Here is a 14,300-nt window from a genome sequence, read left to right on the forward strand (position 1 = left end):
AGTGTGCGTGTATGGGAGAGAGAGACTGCGTGTTTGGGGGAGAGAGAGTGTGTGTTTGTGTGGGGGAGAGAGAGAGAGGGTGTGCGTGTATGGGAGAGAGACAGGGTGTGCATGTATGGGAGAGAGAGAGTGTGCGTGTGTGGGACAGAGAGAGAGAGAGATTGCGTGTGTGGGAGAGAGTGAGAGAGAGAGAGTGTGCGTGTGTGGGAGAGAGAGAGAGAGTGTGCGTGTGTGGGAGAGAGAGAGAGTGTGCGTGTGTGGGAGAGAGAGAGATTGTGCGTGTATGGGAGAGAGTGCGTGTTTGGGGGAGGGAGAGTGCGCATGTATGGGAGGGAGAGAGAGTGTGCGTGAGTGGGAGAGAGAGAGAGAGAGAGAGTGTGCGTGTATGGGAGAGAGAGACTGCGTGTTTGGGGGAGAGAGAGTGTGTGTTTGTGTGGGAGAGAGAGAGAGAGGGTGTGCGTGTATGGGAGAGAGAGAGTGTGCGTGTGTGGGTCAGAGAGAGAGAGAGATTGCGTGTGTGGGAGAGAGTGAGAGAGAGAGAGTGTGCGTGTGTGGGAGAGAGAGAGAGAGTGTGCGTGTGTGGGAGAGAGAGAGAGTGTGCGTGTGTGGGAGAGAGAGAGAGAGAGTGCGTGTTTGGGGGAGAGAGAGAGAGTGTGCGTGTATGGGAGAGAGAGAGAGAGTGCGTGTTTGCGGGAGAGAGTGTGCGTGTATGGGAGAGAGAGAGAGTGCATGTTTGGGGGAGAGAGAGTGTGCGGGAGAGAGAGAGCGAGAGAGTGTGCATGTGTGGGAGAGAGAGAGTGTGCGTGTGCGGGAGAGAGAGAGCGACAGAGTGTGCATGTGTGGGAGAGAGAGGGAGAGTGTGCGTGTGTGGGAGAGAGAGTGCGCGTGTGTGGGAGAGAGTGTGCGTGTGTGGGGGAGAGAGAGAGAGAGAGAGTGCGTGTGTGGGAGAGAGAGTGAGAGTGTGCGTGTGTGGGATAGAGAGTGAGAGAGAGAGAGAGTGCGTGTGTGGGAGAGAGAGAGTGCGAGTTTGGGGGAGAGAGAGTCTGTGTTTGTGTGGAAGAGGGAGAGAGAGTGTGCGTGTATGGGAGAGAGAGAGGGTGTGCGTGTATGGGAGAGAGAGAGGGTGTGCGTGTATGGGAGAGAGAGGGTGTGCGTGTGTGGGGGAGAGATAGAGAGAGAGTGCGTGTTTGGGGGAGGGAGAGTGCACATGTATGGGAGGTAGAGAGAGTGCGCGTGTATGGGAGAGAGAGAGAGTGCGTGTTTGGGGGAGGGAGAGTGCGCATGTCTGGGAGGGAGAGAGAGTGTGCGTGTATGGGGGAGACAGAGAGAGAGAGTGTGTGTGAGTGGGAGAGAGAGAGAGTGTGCGTGTATGGGAGAGAGAGAGTGCATGTTTGGGGGAGAGAGAGTGTGTGTTTGTGTGGGAGAGAGAGAGTGTGTGCGTGCATGGGAGAGAGAGAGTGCGTGTGTGTCGGAGAGAGAGAGAGTGCGCGTGTGTGGGAGAGAGAGAGAGAGTGTGCGTGTGTGTGAGAGAGAGAGAGTGTGTGTGTGTATGGGAGATAGAGAGAGAGAGAGTGTGCTTGTGGGAGAGAGAGAGAGTGTGCGTGTATGGGAGAGAGAGAGTGCGTGTTTGGGGAGAGAGAGTGTGTACGTGTGTGGGAGAGAGAGAGAGTGTGCGTGTGTGGGAGAGAGAGAGAGTGTGCGTGTGTGGGAGAGAGAGAGAGTGTGTGCGTGTATGGGAGATAAAGAGAGAAGGTGTGCGTGTCTCGGAGAGAGAGAGAGTGTGCGTGTATGGGAGTGAGAGTGTGCGTGTGTGGGGGAGAGAGAGTGTGTGTTTGTGTGGGAGAGGGAGAGATAGTGTGCATGTATGGGAGAGAGAGTGTGCGTGTATGGGAGAGAGAGTGTGCGTGTGTGGGGGAGTGAGAGTGTGCGTGTGTGGGGGAGAGAGAGTGTGTGTTTGTGTGGGAGAGGGAGAGAGAGTGTGCGTGTATGGGAGAGAGAGTGTGCGTATATGGGAGAGACAGTGTGCGTGTGTGGGGGAGAGAAAGTGTGTGTGTGTGGGGGAGAGAAAGTGTGTGTGTGTGGGGGAGAGAAAGTGTGTGTGTTTGTGTGAATTCTAAACAAGCTCTCACACCTAACATGCATTATCTGGTCTAAAATGTCACCTCTTCTTTACACTGATAAAACCTTCAGTTCTCTCAGGATGTGACTTGAGGGGAATTCAGGGATTTACATATAGATATTAATCAGTTAAAATCTTCTAACTGATAAAAGATTTAACAGCGTCTTGGGTTTATTTAGTACATCCTCATCCATGGTGTGAACCTTTGATCTTTTACTTGTAAAGTCTGTGTCTGATGCTACCTCTCTCACTAACACCTGAAGAAGGACTGAGGCTCCGAAGCTTGTGCTTTCAAATAGACCTGTTGGACTATAACCTGGTCTTGCATGGTTTCTGACTTTGTCCACCCCAGTCCAACACCGGCACCTCCAGATCAGAGTTACATTGACTGCTTGGAGCAGACAGCCAGGATAGTTGGTCTTGATATCATTGTAAAATTCTGAGTCGTGCAGGTCATGCCCATAGTGTTGACTGCCTTAAGAATTGATGCAAACCTGCATAAGCAGAAAAATTTCCTCTCTGTCTGTGCAATTCAAAAACAAATTAAATAAAAGATTTAAGAAAAATGATTTACCTAATTTTGAGACTCAAATCAATGACTTTTGTATTAAAAATCCCATTAAGTACCCAATGGTTTATCCAAGCAGTGTGAAGTTTTCTTGCACAGGGCCTGAATAGAATGGGTGTGGTGCAAAGGTTCTCAAATCTTTTCACACTATGATCCCATTTTCTAACATCAAAATTGTCATGACCCTTCTGCTTGGACCCACTGAGCATCCATTTCAAGCTTTCATTGACCTTGGAGAGTTTGATACTGATATTCAATTCTAAAACTTGAAGAAGGATCCTATTTCATGGACATTCCTAGCCTAGCTGAGTCCCTAGTTCTACAACATAGAACATAGAATTGTACAGCACAGTATAGGCCCTTCGGCCCACAACGTTATGTCGAACTTGTACCCTAAACCTAAGCTCTATCTAACCTCCACCTCTACCTTACACTATCATCCATATGCCTATCTAATAGCCACTTAAATGCCACTAATGAAGCTGACTCCACTACCATCTCCGGCAAAGCATTCCACGCCCCAACCACTCTGAGTAAAGAATCTACCTCTGATGTGTCTCCTGTATCTACCTCCACTCACTTTAAAACTATGCCTGCTCATAATAGCTACCTCCACCCTAGGAAAAAGTCTCTGGCTTTCCACTCTACTTACACATCTGATAATTTTGTACACCTCTATCAATCACCTCTTATCCTTCATCATTCTAAAGAGAAAAGCCCTAGGTGTCTCAATCTTTCCTTGTAAGATCTTCCCTCCATTCCAGGCAACATCCTGGTAAATCTCCTCTGCACCTTTTCCAATGTTTCCACATCATTCCTGTAATGAGGTAACCAGCAATTGACACAATACTCCAGAAGTGGCCGAACCAGGCTTTTGTATAGCTGGAGCATAACTTCACAGCTCTTGAACTCATTCCCTCTGGTAATGAAAGCTAATACAGCACACACTTTCTGAACAACTCTATCCACCTGGTTGTTGGCTTTCATGGAAAAAGAATTTTATTTTATTTTGTTTTATAAGAATGTTATTATGTGTTTATACAATGAACTGAAACTTACACTTTTTTAGTATTTTTGTAGAGTTTGTCACTACGAGGCTGAACGGTCTCTCTTGCCATATCTTACCAAACTTACCACATTAGTTTTGTATGAAAGCCCGATGGCATCCCTCATGTCAGATTTCTGCCCCATCTTACCAAGTGCCAACAACTTGCCGCTCAGCAGCTAGCTCATGATTCACCAGCATCTTTTGTGTGTGTGCTGTCTTTAAAGGCCTGTTGTGCTCCTGGTTAAGCACTGCCAGTGTTGAACTGCCCTGCACAGTTGTTGAAATTTACTCTTGACATGGAAGACAGAGTAAATTGCTGTCCGACTTTGTCAGCAGGCTCCAGGAGGTCCTGCTGTGTCGGGTGGTGCACAAGCGAGGCTTTCTCTTTCCCCAGGAAAGGCCACAACACCAGATAGTACCTGGGTTCAAACGGTCTTACCCTCACTCTATTTCTGCTACTGAACCAACCTCCCAGCAAGTCTCATGCTCTACCTCTACCTATGGAGCGAGATGATCTCATATCAAGATGGACTTTGCTGCACTTATCACTCAATTCTGCCATATGTCTTGTTGTTGCCTGTGTCACTCAGATACCCAAGCCTGCAGCATGTTCTGCACTTGATCTGACCGTCCCCATCTCCCAACACCACTATCTCTGCATGCTCACTTGCTCAGATCACCTCCTCACCTACACCTAGAGTAATGGCAATAGTAATAGTGGTTTCCCCACCTCTGTCTTCCTTAATACCCACCGGTCTCCATTTATGAGGAAAACAGCCCACAGAGGGGCAGAAAAAGTCTTTAATGGTGGTGTGATGCCATCATTCTGCTTCTCCCCCTTTTATGAATGGATCCTGAACCTGACCACCCTGAGCAAGGCCTGGTCTGGTATTAGAGGCTGTACTGACATCCCGAGCTGTCCTTCCTGACTTGGCTGAGGCTTGCTGACAACTATGGTGAGCATCCTGTGTTAAGACAACAGTCACCTGAGCCTAGAATCTCTGCCTGAGGAGAAAAAAAGCAAAAAGGCAAGGCAAGGTAAAGCAGGATGCTATGAGCATCCAGGAAGGCTTAGAGAGAGTGGGTACGATGACAGCAAGCAAACAGCCCCAGCCCGTGAGCTGAGTATGTGTCCCTGAGCTCACAGTGCTCTTGCTGCAGTTTTACGATGAGAGTGCCAGTGCTACATGGAAGTGCAGAAGCATCCAGTAAGTGGATCGAGGATGCGCCGTGCTTCGAGGCTGGCACGTGTTAAATACCAATCTCCATGGACGAAGACTGTGTGTGCGCCTCGCGCCCGTGGAGCATGCCCTGAGATGTTCATGCAACATGGACATTGTTTGGAGCAAACAGCAAGCTGAACGTGGCCAAGATCTCACCCTTCCCTTGGTCGGGTTTATCCAATGTCTCGCTTACTTGGTAGTTTTGGTAAGACTCTGAATATTAAAGAGGTGAGTTATGGCATTGACAAGGCATTTAACGAACATAAATTTCTTTGTTTGTATCTCACTGCTGCCTACCGAGAACATAGCTAAGCCATTTGCGAAAAGTTGAAAATATGGAGCGAGATGATCTCATATCAAGATGGACTTTGCTGCACTTATCACTCAATTCTGCCATATGTCTTGTTGTTGCCTGTGTCACTCAGATACCCATGATATTCCACCTAGTAACTGAACTCATTTGTATTGGGCCATCACTGAAATCTGACAAACGATAAAGTAGAAAGTATAATTCTGTTGATTCTTTCCTTGAAAAGAGTTCTTGCAGATGTCCCTGCAATAACAACCAAAACAGAATCTCCCTGGTCCTCACAAACCATCCCACCAACCTTCGGATCCAATGTATCATCCTCTGACACTTCCGCCATCTGCAATCCGACCCCACCACCCAAGGCATTTTTCCATTCCCACCCTTGTCTGCCTTCCGGAGGGACCACTCTTTCCGCGACTCCCTTGTCCACTCCACACTCCCTTCCAGCCCCACCACACCCGGCACATTTCCCTGCAACTGCAGGAAGTGCTATACTTGCCCCCACACCTTCCCCCCTCACCCCCATCCCAGGCCCCAAGTAGACCTTCCGCATCAAACAGATGTGGTATACAGCATCCACTGTACCCGGTGTGGCCTCCTCTACATTGGGGAAACTAAACGGAGGTTTGGGGGCCACTTTGCAGAACACCTCCGCTCGGTTCACGACCAACAACTGCACCTCCCAGTCGCGAACCATTTCAACTCCCCCTCCCATTCCTTAGACAACATGTCCATCCTGGGCCTCCTGCAGTGCCACAATGATGCCACCTGTAGGTTGCAGGAACAGCAACTCATATTCTGCTTGGGAACCCTGCAGCCCAATGGTATCAATGTGGATTTCACAAGCTTCAAAATCTCCCCTCCCCCTACTGCATCCCAAAACTAGCCCAGCTCATCCCCGCCTCCATAACCGGTCCTTCCTCCCACCTATCCCCTCCTCCCACCTCAAGCCCCACCCTCATCTCCTACTAACTAACCTCATCCCGTCTCCTTGACATGTCCGTCTTCCCTGGACTGACCTATCCCCTCCCTACCTCCCCATCTACACTCACCTTTACTGGCTCCATCCCCACCACTTTAACTTGTCTGTCTCCTCTCCACCTATCTTCTCCTTTATCCATCTTCAATCCGCCTCCCCCTCTCTCCCTATTTATTTCAGAACCCCCTTCCCCTCCCTCATTTCTGATTAAGGGTCTTGGCCCGAAACGTCAGCTTTCCTGCTCCCAAGATGCTGCTTGGCCTGCTGTGTTCATCCAGCTCTACACCTATTATCTCTCGCAGATGCTTGTTTGAACTCGTGTTTCTGTGACTGAAAATAACCTCCCACCCTGTTAGATTTCCCTGAGATTATGAAGATTTCCTTGACAATCACAACTAATTACTCTGTTACAAAAATGTTTAGCATTAAGTCATGCAAACTAACTCATTCAAACTGTAAAGAGCTGGTGGTATTAATGCCAAAATTAATGTTATCATAAAAGTTGAGATAAATCTGAATTGTTTCATGCCTCAACAGAGACAATAATTTTTCTGGCCAAGATTAATGGATCAAAGTGTTAAATGTTCAAATAGCAACTTAATCAAAGTTTCTGCACAAACTGAAATTCAAAATTCTGTTGAATTGTTCCTTTGCAATGGCATTTTAAATTAACATAACATTAACTGCCATGTAACTGGTCGCCATTAATTCTGTAATCCAGTACAGAAAACTATTATTTCGATCCAGTTATACCTTCATGTCCAAAAAGTACAGGAATGTTATGGTCCAGAAGATTAAATGCGCTTTGTCTTTAATATCAATAAATGTGTATCTGTTCAGTGGTTGTAGTTTAGTCACATAATTCCCGTTTACTGGCTGATAATATTTGTCAACTCCATTCAGAACACAATATTTAGAAAGTTCAGCAAACTTGTTACTGTTATTTTTACACAGGTTTGAAAACTTATGTTTCTGCCTTCCACTGTAGTTTGAGAGCACTACTAAATTGAGCCAGTTCACGTCTGTGCAGTTGGTTATCGACATGAAATCAGAGTGGTAATGAGTAATGTCCGTCTTAGGAGACAGACGGTGTCACAAAATCAGAGAAAAAAGCAATCTAAACATCCCTACATCAGCAACACTGTGCCTTAACAATAGATACGGAAGAAAAGATATTTGATGGTGATTTGATTAGTGAGCTTTTGAGGTACGAAGAGGAAATTGGGGTATTTGAATTTTTCACACTTTTGTTACAAACAGACCTGGTGAAACTCTGTGACACTGCTAATTCAAACTTCCTCTCACTCACTCTTTCAAATAAGCTCAAAAAGTCATAAAAAATAGGATGAGGTATTTCACCTCTGCTTTGCCTTAAAATAAGATTACAGTTGAGCCAGCTATGGCCTTAATTACACTTTCCTTCTGCACTCTATAACTCTTGACTTGCTTGTTGATTGAAAATTTGGATATACTCAATGACGAGGCATTCAGAGCTCTCTGGGGAAGATGATTGCAGAGACTTAACAACACACAGGCAGCAAAATTTGTTCTCACTTACATCTTAAGTGGAAGACCTATATTTTTAAGCTGTACCCCCTACATTTAGATTCCCAGAAGGTGAAACATCCTGCCAGCATACATCCTGTCAATTCCCATCTGTTTCAATAAAATCACCTCTCATTCTTCTAAATGCCAATGAGCATAGTCCTAACCTGCTCAACCTTTCCTCACAAGACAAACTATCGGTTGGGAGCATCTTTTCAAATTACTTCCAATGCAGTTATATCCCTCCTTATGTCAGGAGACCAACATTCACAACATGCTTAAGGTGCAGTCTCAAGACCTTGTACAGCTGCAGCAAGTCTCCCCTACTTTTAAACCCATTATCATTGCAATTATTGCCAACATTCCCTTACCTTCCTAATTATCCACCATACCTGCGTGCTCACCTTTTGTGATTCATGTAGTAGACTTGTAGATCCCTCTGTACCACAATATTCAGCATCCTGTCTCTGCTTAGACATTATTCTGTATGGTATTCTTTCTGCCTGCCAAAGTGGACAACCATCATCCACTTAATTTAACCATATCACTTTACCAACCTCGTGTTCTTCACACTAATTGCTACCCTAATTAATTTTGTGTCATCCCCCAGTATATATGGCAACCAGGCACTTGGCCCCTTCATATGAGTTCATCCCTCTAGGTATCTTCTTATTACAGTTTGCTGACCCAAAAAAGAAACATTTACCCTACTCACTACTTTCTGTTAGTTAACCAATCCTCTATTCATTCTAGTATGTTACCCAAAACTCCATGAGCTCTCAACTTGCAAACAACATTTTATGTAACACTTTCTCAAATGCTTTCTAGAAATCCAAATGCTACCACATCTACTATTTCCTCATTATCCATTATGGTTGGTATACTCTCAAAAATAATTCTCACAAGTTTGTAAAAAACATTTCTCTTTCACAAAAAAAAACTGCTCCCTGATACACAGTTTGGATTCTGCTGGTTCCTCAGCTCCCAACATCAATACAGCCTTCATCCAAAAAGAGCTGAACCCCAGATGAGATGAGAGTGATTGACCTTAGCATCAGGCAGGAAATGGAAATGGTATTATCACTAGATTGTTATTCCAGGGACCCAGATAATATTCTGGGGACCCAGGTTTGAATCATGCCATCGCAGATGGTTGAATTTGAATTCGATAAATATCTGGAATTAAGAATCTAATGATGACCATAAATCCATTGTCAATTGTCAGAAAAACCCATCTGGCTCATTAATGTCCTTTGGGGAAGGAAACTGCCATCCGTACCTGGTCTGGCCTACATGAGACTCCAGACCCACAGCAATGTGATTTCCCTCTGGGCAATTTGAGATGGGCAGTAACTGCTGCCTAGCCAGCAATGCCCTTGTCTTGTAAATGAATTTTTAAAAATTGACCAAGTGGTGTTAAGGGCCCCTAAAAATTAACTGAGCTGCATGGGAATTGTGGGAGTAACTCCCTAGTATTTGGAGTCATACCTAACAAAAGATAGTTGGTTGCAACTGTTGGAGATCAATCACTGCTGGTTAGCCCCAGTCCCAACCATCTCCAGCTACTTCATCAAGAATCATGAGGTCACAATTAAGAATCCTCATTGCACAACCATCAATGTTCAGTACCATTCATGATTCCTCAGAAACTGAAGCAGTCCGTATGTAAATGCAGTAAGACCTGGAGAGTGTTCAGACCTTAACCTGGCATTAATGAGGACATCAATCGATTAAGTGAAGCAAGTCAAGTAAAACATATCAATTCCATCAACACCACCTTCCATGTGACGTTACTTCTGAGGCGTGGTGCAAGATCACCAGTGATGCTTTTTATGACCAAGGACACAGTTACATTCTGGTGACTGAATGTTCCACCAATTGCCCTTTGGTGTGACCAGCACACTGGTGTAACAGTTATTGACATATAGACCGCACATTCAGCATGTTCATTGTTTTGCAACAAATTGTGTTCCACAACACTGTGCAGTACATTAGTGCACCCTTCTCAGCATTTGCAAGAGTAATTGGGGGGTTAACATTTTACCTCCTCTCTTCACTGCCCTCAGTTGAAGCATCTCACAGAATGCACTATTGAAAGATGAAATCTGTGATTGTAAAGCATCTTGCCAAGATTCTCCACACCTAAGTGCTACTAAATAGGGCAATGGTTTACCTTCACTGATAGCTCTCATGCTTCAAAGGCAGATCCAAAAAATTCTTTTCTCTAACATTCTCACCATCCACCCATGTGTGCACGATGCATTATTTGAAAGAAGGGAGAAAATGGCACAAGACTATAATCAACAAGCTTGCAGACAGTCACACTAACTTGAAACTGGATAGATCGTAAGAGTTTGTGATTTTCAAATAAACACATCGCTTCATACAAAAATATATTGTTATGTCTAACCTTTTGGCATTAGAAGAGGCAATAATCATATCTTGCAAAGAAACAGATGAAACATCCAAACTGTGTATCATCAGCTACACTGGAAGATGACTCAGATATTGAAGTTGTTGTGTCAGACAACAGCCGTACATCTCAATGAATCATACATATTTAGCTGTATGACAAATAGAATACTGCGGACAGAAACTGCATAAGGAATAGATCTGGCCGTGTCATACATCCACCAGGTATAATCTGGATGTATGGATTCAGTGCATCACTTACACCCCTGTATATGTTATTGGAAAAAGAAGTTCCATTCCCCAAAACGAAAAAGGGGATGTCGTATTATGCCACAGATTCCAGACTAGATAAGCCTGTGATTTTAGGACAGTTACATGACATTATGACATGTGATTGTCTGGCATAAAGGTATCCACTTCATCCTCAGACACTCCTCTGTGTGATAGAGTAGTTGAGTAAGTTATGTATGTGTATCACACAATAACATCAGTAAGCACAGAATTCAGGCCGTGTGTTGAAACATGATAAGGTACTGGACTGACCTATCCCCTCCCTACCTCCCCACCTATACTCTCCTCTCCACCTATCTTCTTTTCTCTCCATCTTCGGTCCGCCTCCCCCTCTCTCCCTATTTATTCCAGAACCCTCACCCCATCCCCCTCTCTGATGAAGGGTCTAGGCCCGAAACGTCAGCTTTTGTGCTCCTGAGATGCTGCTTGGCCTGCTGTGTTCATCCAGCTCCACATTTTATTATCAAGGTAGTAATGTAAATAGCATTGTTAGTAATCTTTGAGACATCTGACTCAACAAGAACTCGACTCTCTCTAATATATGCTATATGGACTAACATTAAAAAAAAACACAAAGTACATCACTCACCCATTTCAAAACACTAAGATACAGAACATGAAATCCTGGGGATTGCTCAGCCTTTAGTTCCATTAGTTTAACCATTACATTTTCTGTAGTTAAGGTGACAGTTTCAAGTTCTTCCAACCCTCTTCCCCCCAATCCTCAACTGATTGTGGGATGCTCCTTGTGTCTTCTATAGAATGTCACCAAATACCAATTCAAGATTTCCAACATTTCATTGTTTCCTGTCATCAGCTCCCCAGTTTCACCCCATTAGATTAGAACATTCTCTTCAGCTACTCTTTTCCTTTTAATATGTTTAAAGAAACTATGCCCTTTTCTGTCTACCTAGCTTTCTCTCATATTCTAAATTCTCCCTTCTTTTCTTTAATTTTTTCTAGTTTATGACATTTGACTAATCTTCTCATCCCTAATCTCCGAGGTACTTTATACATTCACTTTTGATTTACTAATATCCTTAGATAGCCTCAGATTGGGAAGCTTTCTCATAGAGTCTTTCTTTTCGAATGGAATACATCATTGTTGAAAATTATGAGATACCTGCTTAAATATCTATTGCTGCTTCTGTTCTGTCTGAGTGTTAAGCGATTTTTGAGTCCACTTCTCTAACGCTGTCTCTTGTCTGATTGTAATGTCAGTAAAAATAAACTTATGAGATGGTTAACAATTTTCAAGTCAGTAAACTGCAGCTTGTACCAAATAAACGCATCATGAGTCACGAGGAGTGGTAATTATGTTTTGTGAGCGACTTGACAAAGTCTGGACCTTCCACTAGGCGGCACTTTATTTCAGTTCCATTGTGTGAAACTGATTAAAATAGTTTGAAAGTTTGGCGGCAATTTAAATGCACATTACATGTCTGATGTCTCTCCACAAATGCTACCAGACCTTCTGAGCTTTTCCAGCTATTTCTGTTTTTGTTTATGATTTCCAGCATCCACAATTACTTCAGTTTTTATTAAAACTAACCACTAGTGCGAGGTTCTGCTAACTTTACTGCACAAAAAGATCTAAAATGTAGATTTTAAAGTCTATTTGCAGTTTTTCAAAATTGAGTTATACAATGGTGATGGATTCACATGGTAATTAAAAATGCTTATTTTGTAATAAATCCATTTTTGACTATTAATAAACTGCATCAGGTTACCACGCTTAAATAGATCAAGGAATATTTTTAATGCATTTTTTAAAATACAACTTAAAATACTGCTGATTATGCTGGTTCATGAGAGATAATTGGCAATATACAAAAAAATTTGAGTGGATGCCTGAACAATAAGGAGCTCTTAAAATATTTGATTTTGAGTGTGATTTACACCCGGACCCCTGAATTCACTTAACTTCCATTACTACAGTAAAACACCTCTGTTCCTCTCCAAAACCGCTGATAACTTTATGAGATTCTTGTGTCCTGTTAACCGGATCTGTATTATGTAGAAAGGTCTATAACTCTGTGCTGTTAATTAGAATATCACTGAATGACAAAAACAGTTCTAACATTCAACTAATTTATAGACCTAAAAAGCAAGGTCATGATGTGGTAGAAAAATGTCAGCAACTGAGTATGTTGTCAAAAATATATCTAATTGTGACAAGAACTTTGATGCCTTGCACGGTTTGAGAATATTTTATTTACGTAGAGAAACAACTTCTTCTTACTGGACTGTTTTTCATACTATTGCCCAAAGATAGAATTAAAGAAAGGAGGAAATGAATCATTAAAACTGAACATTTGAGGAAGAACACTAGTTGGGGTTTATTCAGCTTATGCACCTTCACCTTTCTTCTTCTGGAGTGACAGATTCCTTTTCTTTGCTATTTGTACTGATATTATAACATCCTGCACAAAGAACACATTATGACTGAATATAAATGTCAACCAAAGTTAGTCTTTATCTGCATCTGTCTAGAATTTGTTCTTAAACCTGCGATGTTTTTCTTCAGGTTTCCTGTCTTCCCCACACACTTAACAGTCGACTCACTGAAACTACCATGAAGTCCAGATTCAGGCTAAAAAGCCGACTGAAGTTTTCGGGGGCTTTTCTTCATTAGCCTTTGCTTTCAAAAGAATATTTCCAGACACAAATAAACAGAAATTCTCCGCATCGACAAACACATAGAAACACATTGATTTCCTTTTGAAAGTAAACACCGCAATTCCAACAAAAGTTTCATTGTTGATACCCTGTAATTTACATTTACATTCTAAAAGTTGAAATGTTTAAAAACATTTTCAAAAACACATAGTTGTTTGATTCTGAGCCTGAAGGTAAGAAAAAATATTGTACTCACCACCCTCTGTAATTTGTGACCCAAAAATATTAGAGATTCAGCAGATTCTGATCAATCTTTGGCATTAAATTGCCAGAGGTCTAAAATCGTCTTCCCGTGGTTAGCATGGCTGAACATGAACAAACTTCAAGTTCTTACTCTCAGATTAATAACTATCAAATGGGGAAGGCAGGCTCACTTTGAGGTGCTCAAGTTGTGCAACAGGTTTCAATAAGCCAAATGTGGAACAGGCAGAGTGCACCAGTTACTATAAAATGATGCCTACACAGAAAACCCAGTTACAGCATAACGGTAGATTTTACCATGAGCTCCAACACAAAACAAAATCTTTGTTCCTTCAAACACATGTAATGTGCCTAGCTTCCTTTTCCAAAAAAGGCTTTATGAAAATTTTAATGTTCAGAAATAGAAGTAAAAACAAGAAACCAAAATTTCAGCTTTATTGACCTCAAAGTCTGAACACAACTTCAAAATTATTATGCGGGGAATGTTCGATTAAGAAATGAAGAATGTTTCACTCACCGTGTTCTGTACTTTATGGCATGGAATATTCAAAAGCCCAACAAGAACACATCACCTAGCTCATGCTGCTACAGTGCAAGTTCTGAAACCCTCATCAAATATTTTTTCTTTGCTACTAGCTTTCAACTGCTTCCTGTTGCAGCAGCTTCCCCAATTTTTTAGATGGTCCTTTCCCCTACTTCACCCTTTCAATTTTTTTTAACCAAAATTTGAACTGCATTTCTTTGCAGTTAATTCTAAGGACTCCCACCAACAACCCCCCACCCGTCCCCCCTCCCAAAGTTGGGTTGTGGCGCTTCGGGTAATGATGGTATCAGCATTGGAGATGGAATATTTTCTTGCTCTTCTACAAAGATATTAGCAAGATATTCACTTGTGGGTGAAGTTGAGATTGACCAAATACTAATG

At 43.0% G+C, this 14,300-nt stretch overlaps 1 protein-coding gene across 2 annotated transcripts in view; it reads right to left on the minus strand.

Annotated features, from left to right (window-relative positions):
- The window catches only part of LOC125465469 (probable G-protein coupled receptor 34), a 65,679-nt gene extending 51,711 nt beyond the window's left edge, over window positions 1–13,968 (minus strand). Inside the window, exon 1 of one of the 2 annotated variants that reach the window (XM_048559055.1) lies at window positions 13,893–13,968. The gene's annotated coding sequence lies outside the window, so the exon portion shown is untranslated. Of the gene's footprint in view, window positions 1–13,370; window positions 13,558–13,892 lie in introns of those variants that run through there. The other variant, XM_048559054.2, reaches the window with a different exon arrangement.
- Window positions 13,969–14,300: the final 332 nt, after the last annotated feature.

This window comes from Stegostoma tigrinum, chromosome 29 (genome assembly GCF_030684315.1).
Source record: "Stegostoma tigrinum isolate sSteTig4 chromosome 29, sSteTig4.hap1, whole genome shotgun sequence".
Classification (NCBI taxonomy): Eukaryota; Metazoa; Chordata; class Chondrichthyes; order Orectolobiformes; family Stegostomatidae; genus Stegostoma; species Stegostoma tigrinum.